The following is a 12880-nucleotide window of genomic DNA, read 5'->3' on the forward strand; positions in this document are numbered from 1 at the left end:
GTGATAATGGTCACTGTGCTCTCATGGTGTCGGACGTAGACGATGTACCGATGGCTGAGAGACAATATGACATCTTAAATTGTATTACAGGAGATCAGGAAGCGGCGGACGCAATATTCAGGAACGCAGATTTGAATGCAGGTCTGGGTTACGGAGCTGATCTCTTAACTTACTATGACATCACCAGTCGACTGACATTCACCCCAACCACAGCTAACAACGGTAGTATACTTCAGTGTCATGTCTACGGTGTTGTGCGCTCGGCCACTCTGGAGGTTACAGGTGAATTTATCAAATTGGATATCAGTACACGTATGCCAATGACATTATGATTACTGCATAATCATATATTGTACATATTATTTATCCATAGTACTGATGAATTCATATTCATATACGAAATTTACATGAATAAGTTCCTCCGCATTTTTCTGAAAACAAAACAAACAAAAAAGATCTAAAGACTTATTTGAGAGACAAAATGTGTATTCATAACACCACAGCACAAACCCAAACACCTTGAAGCTTGAAGGTGATGAAACGTATTTATGAGGTACCATGGTTAATGGGAAGCTAGAAAAAAAAAATGATAAACTTGTATTGATAAAGAATTCCACAGGAAATATACTTAAGAAAAAGGAACCAAATATAGCCTTCGTTAACATTTCTCTGTTAACAACTTAAATTACATTAAAGAAATCTTTAGTATCAAGAGAATTAAGAAATACAATATGTGTCATTTCGATAATAGTATGTAGCCAGACTTATATTTCTTCCAAGTAGAAAATAGGTTTTACGACTGAGTCCGTTTATGAATTCAGTGAACCCCTACTGGAAAAAAAAATGCGATTTGGTGTCTTCCTTCCCTTGATTACATAAATCATCACGCTTTTGTCACGTTTTTCTTGATTTCCAGTCATTCATTTCATGCCATGTCACTTCATTTCATTTATTTCCACTTTAAATCATTGGGTTTACAAAGTTTGCATAAAAAATACACGGTCGTGGTGGAATCATGAGAAGTACAAAAGTAGGTTTATTGAAAAATGATCCCTACGTAAATATCATATGTAAATACATGTAGGGCCTAATACTCTTTTACGATTAGAGGCTTTAACATACTCGATTCAGTCATCATAAGACGTGTCGGAATAACGAACTTTAATTCATTATAGCACTAACGTGATTAAAATAACTTTGGAATAACGAACATCGCGTCATCACCCGTTCTATCATACCTATATCACTTTGATAGTGTGCATTTAGAAAACCAAATAAATTCCACCTTTTGTACTAATGTGCAGTTTTCATGGCTTTACAACAAGGAACATATATTCACAAACAAAAATCAGTGTCGAAATGTTCACTGTCATACAATTTACCCGACTAAAATTTACTTAAATCCATTTATGTCCTCCTTATGATATTGCTAAATAAGATGTGAAACACATGCGTGCATGGATTAGGGTCTAAGGACTCGAAGCGAACCCTAAAAATGATTGATTCGTAATGCACTTGACATGTGCATTTCTGTAGCTGTATTTATCGTCTTAGACTCCCACATCAACCATGATTTCCCTTTCAAGATTAGACCTGTGCTCTTATATGATCCACGATTACGGTTGTCGGGTTTGTCTTTTAAGTCTTAACACTGACTGGATAATGTGCGATTACACTTTAACAGGTGGTGTAACCCCGTCCCCCTCCCGGTCCATCACTCCATGTATTACTCCAAGTCCTGGTACACCCCCAGGAGAGAACATCTTATTCATCGATGCTGTAGAGATTAAAGGCGAGGATAACCTGGTTAATCTGTTCATCTCCTGTCACGTGAACTTCACTGATCAGCCGTCCCCGTACCTCCACACCTACACCATCGGGACTGAGAATACAACTCTATCGTCATCAAGCAGCGCGTCAGCCATCCTCTCACCACGCCCCAACGCCTGCATCGAACTCAAGTGTTCCGCGACGAACGGGATTGGAACAACCTCAGCCACGCTCACACACTGTCCTCGAGGTAACTAGTCTGTATACAGTCTGGACTAAGTTGTGAGCTATGCCAATGAGGCAGAACTCGTTGGGAGATTTTAATTTAAAAATAGGTATTTGTTTTTATGAGTTCGTCGTAGTCGAACAACCTCTTTAAGTGTTAAGTGTATACGTTTTCACTCACGCTCTCATCAATGTTACGCTGTGTGTTAAATCATAAAGCTATCATGCATCCTTGTTGATACCCTTTTTCCAACCATGCGGACCCATTAGGCTTATGGAAGCCATCAACAAAGCCACCTTAAATGTCACTAACACTGTTAGTTTTAACAACAACCTTGGTATAAAACGGCTAGTCTTTATTTAACACATGCTTACTGAATGCCTGGAAGTCAAGGTTAAACTCCTACGAATTTTAAGCATCTTGTTAAAACCATATCTGCCCCCCCCCCCTTTGTCCATCTAAGGCGATCATATTTCAACTAAGTTACCTCGTATTTATCATTATCATTGGTCACCAACTGCCGATTTGGGCATTGATAACAAATAATCATATCCAACAGATAAGCCAGCAAAAGAAATCATCAGCGTAGAGTTTGAGACTCAAGAGGATGGTGATGACGAACCAAGCCTTAACATTACTTGCCACGTGGATCCAGAAGACCAACCCTTTCCGCCAATCAACACGTTCCTAATTGCAGTCGACGATAGCGTCATTTCCGATTCAGCTTCTTCTACGGTGACGATTGACCCTCAACCCAACACATGCATCGATGTCGTGTGTACTGGTATAAATGAATACGGAGAGACTGAGGCGACCAAGACCTACTGTCCTTCACAGACAGGTAAATGTCACGGGTGCACGTCACAAAGTAGACACCCACAAGCAATGCAACCAAGGATTCATACTGCCAACGAAGTCATAATGTACACGAGTCATAAAGCCCAAGAGTTCTACAGCTCATGAGTCATACAGCCAGGAGCTAGATGCTTTGTGAACAAGGCCCTAGATCGAGCTCGACAAGAAAAATATACAGGCCAACAAGCATGTGCAACTTAGTCCACGAGATAGACACTAGGGAAATTTTGCCTAGTGTGTTGCTCGTGGGCCTGTTTATGACTCATGGGCTGTATGAGTCGTGGGTGTCTAGGTCATAGGATGACGCCAATATATAGCTGCAAAGCACATTTTACAAATGGGACAGAAAACGGCAATATGAATTGTTTACAATGCCTCCTTTTTCGCTTGTGAGTATCTAAAAAATGAAAGGAAATATTAAAAGCTTTCTGAAAATCAAAGTCAAAACCGCAGATAAAAGTGGGTATCTCATTTGTTTGTAGGCTAGGTGGCAACCCTGTTGGCGACTCGACTCGGGTCGCGGAGACAACTCCGCGACGTCTTCGAGCCGTCTCCTGGAAACTACCCTGGGCTCTAGGGAGTCGCGAGAGAGTCAAACATGTTCGATTTCTTTCGGAGACCTTTATTTTTTCAGCTGGTCTCGGAGACGTCTCTGCTACTTATCGGAGACATCTCCTCTAGTCGCGGATATTTTGTCCACGAGGTCTCCGAGACGTCTCCTTGAGCTTGCCTAGACCCACCAAACGGAAATTGTCGCCGTGATGTTACTGTGATGCCTCCGAACTTTAAGACGAAAAGTTTTTGTTTCTTCTTGGTGAGAGTGCTTGCCATTTCATGGTCTCTTGATTAGCACGAGTTGCGGCGGCTGATCAGTCGCTTCAGTCGCTGCAAAGTCTCCTCCATCGAGACAGACCCTATGCCCACGTTTCATGTCACTTTCAGTATCTTTGTTGGCTTTATGAAAAGTAACCTTCAAGGTATTCATGTTGTATCCTCCCAAGTAATCATCTCTCGATCTCATTGTAGAACCCGGCCCCGAACAACCTGTTGGCAACATCCTTAGGATCGAGACGACTGAAATCAGAGATGAATGGAACCTGGTAACTCTAATCATCACCTGTCATGTTAACATCTCTGACCAGCCTTACCCACATCTACACACATACAACATTACAGCTGATAACGACATCTTGTCCTCCTCCAGCTGTGCCTCAGCGATCCTGTCTCCACTCCCCGATGAATGCATTAATGTCACGTGTTCTGCCACCAACGGAGTTGGAGATACGTTGTCATGGATGGAACATTGCCGAAAAGAAACTTTTTATGGTATGTTAAAGAAATAACAAATACGACTGAAAAACTCGCAGCGTATAGAAATGTTATGCTCAATCTAGGGAAAGTGCATCCCAATGTCTTGTGGCAATCATATTAGCAGGAGATAATTTAGACTGCATCTAGCAGTAGATAATGTCATCGGCAGAACCTTGGTTGGGAAGTTTTGTTGTGGGTTTTTTTATGTGGAAGTAACAAAAACAAAAAATATCATGAATATAATTATGGCACATACTTAGATAATCTATTGACTAAATAAGTAATGATCAAGGCATCATATATCAATACAAGTCAGCATTCATTGACATTTTGTAGGTCCTTGAAAGTCAGAAAGTAACAAAAGCTTTCACTCTTGAAGAAGCAAAGCATACAATGTGATCCCTTCACCATGTAAGTAACGAAAATTACAACGTTCTTAACTCTATCTCACTTGTAAATCTGTGTGTATGGTGGGGATCAGAAATGTCCCAGTTACTTCACAAAGTACTGAATAAGAAGATAATAATGCAAGAGCCCAGCGACACCAGAGGGTAACCGAAAGTTTTGATTGAAATCTACACAGAGGTGATGTACTTGTTATCCACTGTTTGTCGGATGTTCGCCATTACGGACACCTTGCCTGTGTTCGAGGTTTCCATGAAATTGGAATAATACACTTGATAGTTACTTTGAACAGTCCATGTGATTTATTTCGCATTTCTATGGTATATAGTCTGCAAGGTTTTGCCTAAAGGTATATAGAGTGTTTTCATTGAGGTAGAAAAGACTTAAATCGAAATACATGCTATGTATCAGCAAAGAATTTGTCATAATTGCTCTCTTCGTAACGAATTACAACTAGACAGAAGTATCTAGTTCCGGAAAGAAAACAGAAAAAGAAGAAAAAAGGCAAGCTATAAAACAGACACTACTATGAGAATGAAGGGAAAATAAGCCAGGAAGTAACAAACATTACCGTTGTCCATTGGTACTTTATTGACAGAGGGTCCCATAGCCAGCCCTTTTCAAGAGTTCCTTCAGAAATCGTCGACCACGTACGTTCTTCTCATCGTTATTTTCATCCTCTCCATCATCACCTGTCTCACTGTCCTCATGAAGAGAAAGGTTGTCTACTGATTGAGGTAAGTATAATCATTCACATAGTGAATTATTTACAGTATTGTTCTTTTGACAGAGTAACCAAGAAGTGGCATGTCATAGCATTTTCAATTTCTGCTCTTTATTATGATACCATTTAAAACTCGGTACTATTGGCATATTCTTTTTTAGTATTTCCTTTTAATGACATGCAGTGTTCTTCATCCACTTGGTAAAAGTCCTGGGAAAAAGTACTGAAAAAAATCATCAATAGCCGAGCTTCATATGTTATGTTTCTACCTATGAATAAGCATTCCACCCCTTAAATTATTGAATTGAATCTTCTTGAATTCAAGCTGAAAGACACAATCTTCCCTTCCTTTTGGGATTCATTATAATTTCACGTTCGCGTTTTGTATTCCCAGCCTTCCTTATCCATGTTATCTTTTCGCGTTCCTACGGCAAAAACGTCTCTGATAATATACTTACATATCTGGTATCACCTTCTTTCTGATAGAGAATTTCATTTCGTATAGAACACAGAGAGTACTCTTCTCTATGCTTGTTCTTTTTGTCTTTCTATTTCGTTTACATCTTGTTTTGTTAAATTACCTTGGCAACGATGACAAGATTTTTTTATTATATTTTTTTTTCTCCAGGTGTGCGACACTTCGAAGGTTAACATGAGGAAAGATTTGGACGTATGGCGGCAAGATTTCGTCTGAAGAATCATAATTTGTGCATTTGGTATCTTAAAAGGAAATTCAGAACCAGTTTAAAACTTCGTCAAGCGCAAAAAAAAAAAGAAAAATCTTTGAATATACAAATCCCATATTCTGTTCATTATTCCTTCAGATTATTTTTCTGGTCAAATAGTATTCAATCGAATAACCATTAACTGTGTACATTCAACAAAATTTTAGGGGCCCTCTACTAACGACCATTTAAATTGAAATAGTCCCTTTTATTTGAATAAACTAATTTAAGTAAATACAGGGGTTAGTTATCAAAATTAAAGCAGTTTTTCCGATTTACTTTAGTTGTTATATTCAACTTTGATATTGCTATATTTATATTACGGTATACTTGCGTGGGGAAGTTCAGCCAATATCGATATTAATAAGCTATTCATCATCCCAGAGTTTTAAGATATATTTATGGACGTAATTTATGTGTGCATACTGGCCAACCTTTCTTAGAAAGTAGTACTCTTGGAGTAGATGATTTGTATTTAATTTAGTTAGGAGTTTCGATAAATAAACTGAATAATTGTGAATTGCCCGAAGTTTCGAATTTTATATTTAAGGAAACGAATAAAGAAATGCATAAGAATTGAACAAGAGAGAGTGATATGTAACATATTAAAAAAAAGATTACGAATGTTAGAAGAAACTTTCATTCTTAATGGCCCCTAATTTTTGAATTTCCTAAATACTGAAATACCACGACCACCCGGATGTAATTCATTGAAACGTAAGCTAAATAAATGTGTTTGCATTACTGTGGTGACAGCGTCAATCAACAGATGATTTGAAATAATTAATATTTATTTAGACTCTTCGGCATATTTGCCGAATAGGTTCACATGGTCTCATTTCCAACTTTTATTCTGTCATAAATACTTTCTTTTCTCTTGCAGCTGTAGGTATCCTCATTATATCCTACTTAATGCTGTCCCTATGACGGTCTTGTTCGTGTTTCCTTGTTGTTGTTGTGGTGTGTGTGTGTGTGTGTGTGTGTGTGTGTGCATACTTCCCCAGGTGCACTTGCGTGCGTGCAGTATTTTGTGTATGTGGCGTGTAAAATGTGTCTAACTTTTTTTTTTTTTTTCTGGCGATCTACCCCCACAAACAACTGCTTCTCTGTGGGTTCCCCCGCACATAATCTTATTAATCCAATATGAATCTAACAGATTCTAGACTGATAAGAATTAATTTTGTGTCATGAAATATCATTTAAAGTCTCTATATCATACTAAATTTACATATATAGTACTTTCCATTGATCTCTGGATGTATGTTACAAATACAACACCGTATAACTTATGTGGAAGCTTAATAAATTAAATGAAATGACATGGAATGAAATGAAAACAACTGATCTGACATAAGACATATGATCTCTCGCGAACTTGCGTTTTCTTTGCTGTTGCTCGTTATTCACTCAGTGACAGGCAAGATTTATCGTATCATAATATATAATAATTTATTTCATGCCGTAAGTTATGTCTGGTGTCAACTTCCTAGTCAAGCCTCTCTTAAGGTGACGGTGCCCTATTTTTCCAGTTATTTCTCGAAACTTTATTCGAATTGTTCCCTCTGTTAGTGTACCTTCAGTATGACATTGTTTTAAATCTTTAGTCACGTCGCTGCGATTGTAATTCATATAATGTATATTCAAAAACATGTTTATTTTTTGTTATATTTGCATGTATGTGGTATAGACAATGGAATACAGAAGACTGAACCGAAGTGAACTGAACTGAAATAAACTGTAAAAAAGGTTACTAAATGTATGCGATGTATTTTGACATGACATTGTTTGTAAGATTACGTACGTGATGTATTCCTACAACCAGAGAGGGAAAAAAACCTTTGGGAGACACAAAATATTACACCGTGTACTATTTTTGTCAAACGTCGAGAAAGCCCTCAAAGTGATGTGTCTGTTTATGTAAGAGCAGGTTTTTTGTTGTGTGTGTGTTTGTGTGTGGTCGTGTGTGTCATAGAGTTATGTTGTCTAGATCTGGTAAGGACACGTATATGCAAGAAAGAAAGAACGTTGGAAGACACAAAATATCAGTGTAACTTTCATGCCTCTAGTAACCTAATAGGCGATAATAAATAAACTATGTATGTTCATATTATTATACGGGCGTATGAGTGTGTGTATGTGAGTGTGTGTGTCAAAGAGTTATGATTATGTATGCTGCATATCTAGTAAGACACAAGAAATGAAATTAGCGAACACTGCTAATTTTTCGCGTTCTGGAGACACGCACACACACAGAAGAGGCCATTTGGAGACACAAACTATCACGTTATTTTGTCATACTTTGAGAAACCCCAAAAGGGAATTTTATGTTCAAGTGATTGTGTGTGTGTATGTGTGTGTGTGTTTGTGTGTGTGTGTATGTATGTTTGTGTCATACACTTACATACACGTCTAAAGTACGTTGTATCTAAATCTGAATATTCGACTAACTACAGATAGAATGGAATTAATGCAAGTTGCTAACTTTCTCTTTCGCATATTGGAGACACGCATACAAAAAAAAAAAAAATATATATATAATGATAACTTTCGGAGGCACAAAATACTAGTTTATTTCTAATACTTCTGGAAAACCCCAAAGCTGATGTAGTATCCATGTAAGTGCAGATTTGTATCTTCCATAATATATCTCATAATTATGCGCTTTTGGAAATGTTTTGCCTTTTTGCCTTCCATATCTAAGATATCATATCTTACAGAGCGCATGGAGAACATTGTAAGCACTCCTTCCCATGCTAAAGTAAAAACAATGGCTGGTTCATGATATTTCAAGGGATTAGTAAAATGTATTTCGAAACATTGGGGGAAGAAGAGTTATTCGTGTGGTGTCAAATTATGTTCTTTGTTCTCTTACAACATGTCTGCTGACAAAGTCAATACGATCCGTTTCCTGTGTTTTGTTAGGTAATAGGAAAGAACAACATCCAAGACATGATCATTATGATATTACGGAAATCAATGCATGTATGTGCTCTGTGATATCGAATCATGAATTGATGTTCCAACCAAAAGAGGAAGTTTGCCTAACTTTACGTCATATAGATGTTGTGTATGCAAAATGATACATTCTGTGAAAAAAAAAATTAGATATTCTGATTTGTAAACAATATTTGGTTGCAGTGAATGTTTTTTTCCTTGCAGTTCCTGTGAGGTATAAGAAAATCAGAAACGAAATATTTATTGCCTTTGTATTATATGAAATAGAAGTCTCAGGTATAAACAGAAAATGTGCAAAAACATCTTATACTCGACTGCCATTATTCTTTTATTCTTTAAAATTTGAATTACAGAAAATTTAGAGACACAATTGAAATTACATGTGGGAATATTAGATGATAAATGTTTTATGTTTCTGCTAACTATGGTTTCTCTCCATATCACACACGCAGATTTCACCCGTCGTACGGATGACAATATCCTTATCCACTCCCGTATGGGTTTGTAAATGACATTTATTTTACACGATAATCATGTCAATTTTCATTATATTGGTAACGGCACCTACTACTCCCCTTCAGAATCATTATCGATGAATTTAGCGCAACTGTCCTGAATTTTCTCTTCCAAATTTGGTCCTATATTTTGCAGCTAAGTAAAAATTGCCTTTGAAATTTGCTTGCAATTGGACTACCCATGACAAAAGAAAGGAAATTCCTTCACAGAACATGTCAGACATGATTATGAGTGGTGGGCTGAAAGGAAATGATGTACAACAGTTAAGTCTAAGTGGTCTATTTTGCATATTCTAGAGGAGTAACTGAATTAAAAAATATCATGAACTGTCTACCTCTAAATATTGTATTTGTAGCCAACCGCTGACATACACATTTAACTGTCTCCTTGCAAAACACGACGAATTCATCATTACACAAAACTATATGTACAGTGAAGTAGTTAATAACATTTTGATAAGAGTGAGATTGTGCAGCTAAGCATCAATACCGAGGTGGATTCGGAGGTATTTTAGCCCAAATAGTGTTACAAAATATCAGAGAATATTTGGAAGGTGTAATGATACGTCTACATCTATTAGTCGGTTGTAATGAGAATAGGCCTTTCCATGCGTAGATACTTTCACACAGCATGACTCTTTAATGGTCAACTATTATCATGTTGACCATGTAACAAGAAATCATATACGTGTGGAATTTTGAAACCAGGATGTATTTATGACATCAGTTTTGTCTTTGTCACAAGCACGCAGGAAACAGGGGTTCATGTATCAAACTGACATACTTTACAGTACTATCGTTTAGTAATTATCATTGTATCATGGCGCAACTATACATGAAATAGTTCCTCACATTTGGATGTATCATAAAGCCCAGAAATCTACATTTATTCTGAAAAGGTTTATCATCTTTGACATACTTACATTTGGTATATTTCCTCATGTTGTGTGATATGCGTTGGCAAATACTTCGAACTATGTAGCAGCAGCAGCAAAACGCGGAAGAATCTTATTCAGGAATAGTGTGCAATGGTCAAATAGTCTGCGCACACATTGTAATAAAAGGTCGACAGAGAGAGCGGACATCAGGACATCAAGCGTACCGAAGCTGTTACATCGTTTAATAGTGTAAACATTTTTGCTCTCATTTTATAAATCAATTCGACATTTTTTCAGGTTGAAAGTTAACGTAGTTTGGCTTTTGCTCTTCCTTTAGATTATGTGTATACGTGATCACTTACATTGAGCACTGCAACGAAAGTGAAAAATCCTAACTCCGTTAGGTTTTTTTTTTTTCTACAGACTTGTGTTTGCTAGCTTATATGGTTTATGCTAATTCTTTTCTATGTATCCCACCAAGCTGTTATCAAAGCTGCTGAATATTCATATTTTTTATCTCTTTTTTGCCTTCAATCTCACAATCCAGGATTCAACAGTGTCCAGGAACAATGACAGGAAGACGAGTATTAGTCCTACTTTGGATAGTTTCTATCACCATCCATTGCATTGGTAAGATGGTTCGTATACATACATACATATATACGTAATAATATTCATATACACAGTTATACACATACATAATATACGTATATGTATAAGAATATCATACACATATATTTATTCAAAAGCTTTAATTATAACTCAGCTGTGAAATGTAGGCATATATATATATATATATATATATACATACATTTCATAGATGAGGTAACAGCACATTTTTTTTTCATTTTCTTTTAATAGTGGTGTTGTCATGTATTCTTATTCTTCCTCTTCTAGGGGGTTCTTTAAAAATGCCTTGGTAGCTTTAGAAAGACAGAAAACCATAAAAAACAAAGCTAAAGATAAAACATTGTATCTGAGAAATAAACAAAAGAACGAGACAGTGCTTGTCGTATTGTGTGTTGCTTTGTTTGTTGCTTTTTTTTCACAACCACAATGATCACATCTAGTTCCTGTGAATGGACTCGCGGTATAAATTCAAGATGAAATGAATATGGTTTTACGTCCATCAAGCCTGATTATTCTGTTTACGTCATATCTTTATTGGTTTATGTAGGTGGAACCAGCGTGACTCTCAATGTACCAAGCCCGCTGACACCAGACCAGGAAGTTACAGCCGTCTGTACAGCCGATAAAGTCTTTGGCTCAGAACACGTGAACTGGTACTTAAATGGCGTACAGATTACCGATGGCGTACAAACAAGCAGTACTGTGAATAGCATGATCACCTACTACCTTTATATAGAGGGTCTGAAAGAAAATTTTGGTGTGGATTACGGACATCTTAAAGTGTTAAGACAGATCGATTTTGATAAGCATAATCTTAGATTCATAAAATTGTTGCCATAATTTTTTGGACTTTTCCTGATATTCTTAAAAAACCGAGTAGATTTTTATATCATTTTCTGCCAGTCTTCGCGCCTTCCTCTTCATGGCACCTTGCCTAAAATGTCGTATCGTTATTCAAACCTGTGACGTAAGATGACGAGTGGGAGTTCCTTCTCAAGGACATTCAAGCTGGATGAAATCAGAAAGAATATGTTCTCGTATTGGAGAATTTCAACGCGATATGTAAATGAGAAGGACAAATCAAACACACGAATAAACCTGAATCAATGTTGATTTCTTGGAAGGGGCTATTGGTCAAATTCTAACTTTCTTTCTTCCAACATTAGCCAAAATACTACAATACCGCAATCAGTAAGTTATAGTGGATATTGTTCCCCTCCCTTTTCTTTGATCTTATTGCCCATGTGTGCTAATAAACTAATTCTTAACTATTTAATCTATTGTTTAACATGTTGTATTAGTTTTTATTTATTTATTTCAGTGAAGTTTGGCGCTGATTATTGTGGAGAGGCCTTTACCTAAGCAATTTCTTTCATTCTGTTGACGACTCTCGATGAAAAAAAAAAACAACTACACCTCCCTCTACATAATTATAAACACACACATACACAAACACACACACACACACACACACACACACATGCAAACTCACGTACATACAACCATAGTAAATCATGAAAAGTTAAATCCAGTAAAATGTATTTCTCTTAATCAAAATCAATTCAATATGGGACGTTGATTTCCTATAATTGTATATTGACAAACACTATAAATTGTGTTGTTCGTAAGTTAAATAACAATACATGAGATGTTTGTAGGTGAAACCGGTTTGCAACAATGACATACTTTTATAATTTGACAAATATTATAATCCGTGCTGTGGGTTTGTTGAATATCGCGATAGAAATCTTGTACAAAATAATAACAACTAAAACGATTGATACACTGTCTGCACTACAAACGACCTTTTACTAAGAGAGAGATGGAAATTTGACCTTATATTGCATTATTGATTTAAAAGAAAAAAATCTTTAAAAAGTTGAACT

Source organism: Diadema antillarum, unplaced genomic scaffold, assembly GCF_040938485.1.
Source record: "Diadema antillarum isolate AM-2024a unplaced genomic scaffold, OU_Dant_1.0 seq00000069_RagTag, whole genome shotgun sequence".
In the NCBI taxonomy this organism is placed as follows: domain Eukaryota; kingdom Metazoa; phylum Echinodermata; class Echinoidea; order Diadematoida; family Diadematidae; genus Diadema; species Diadema antillarum.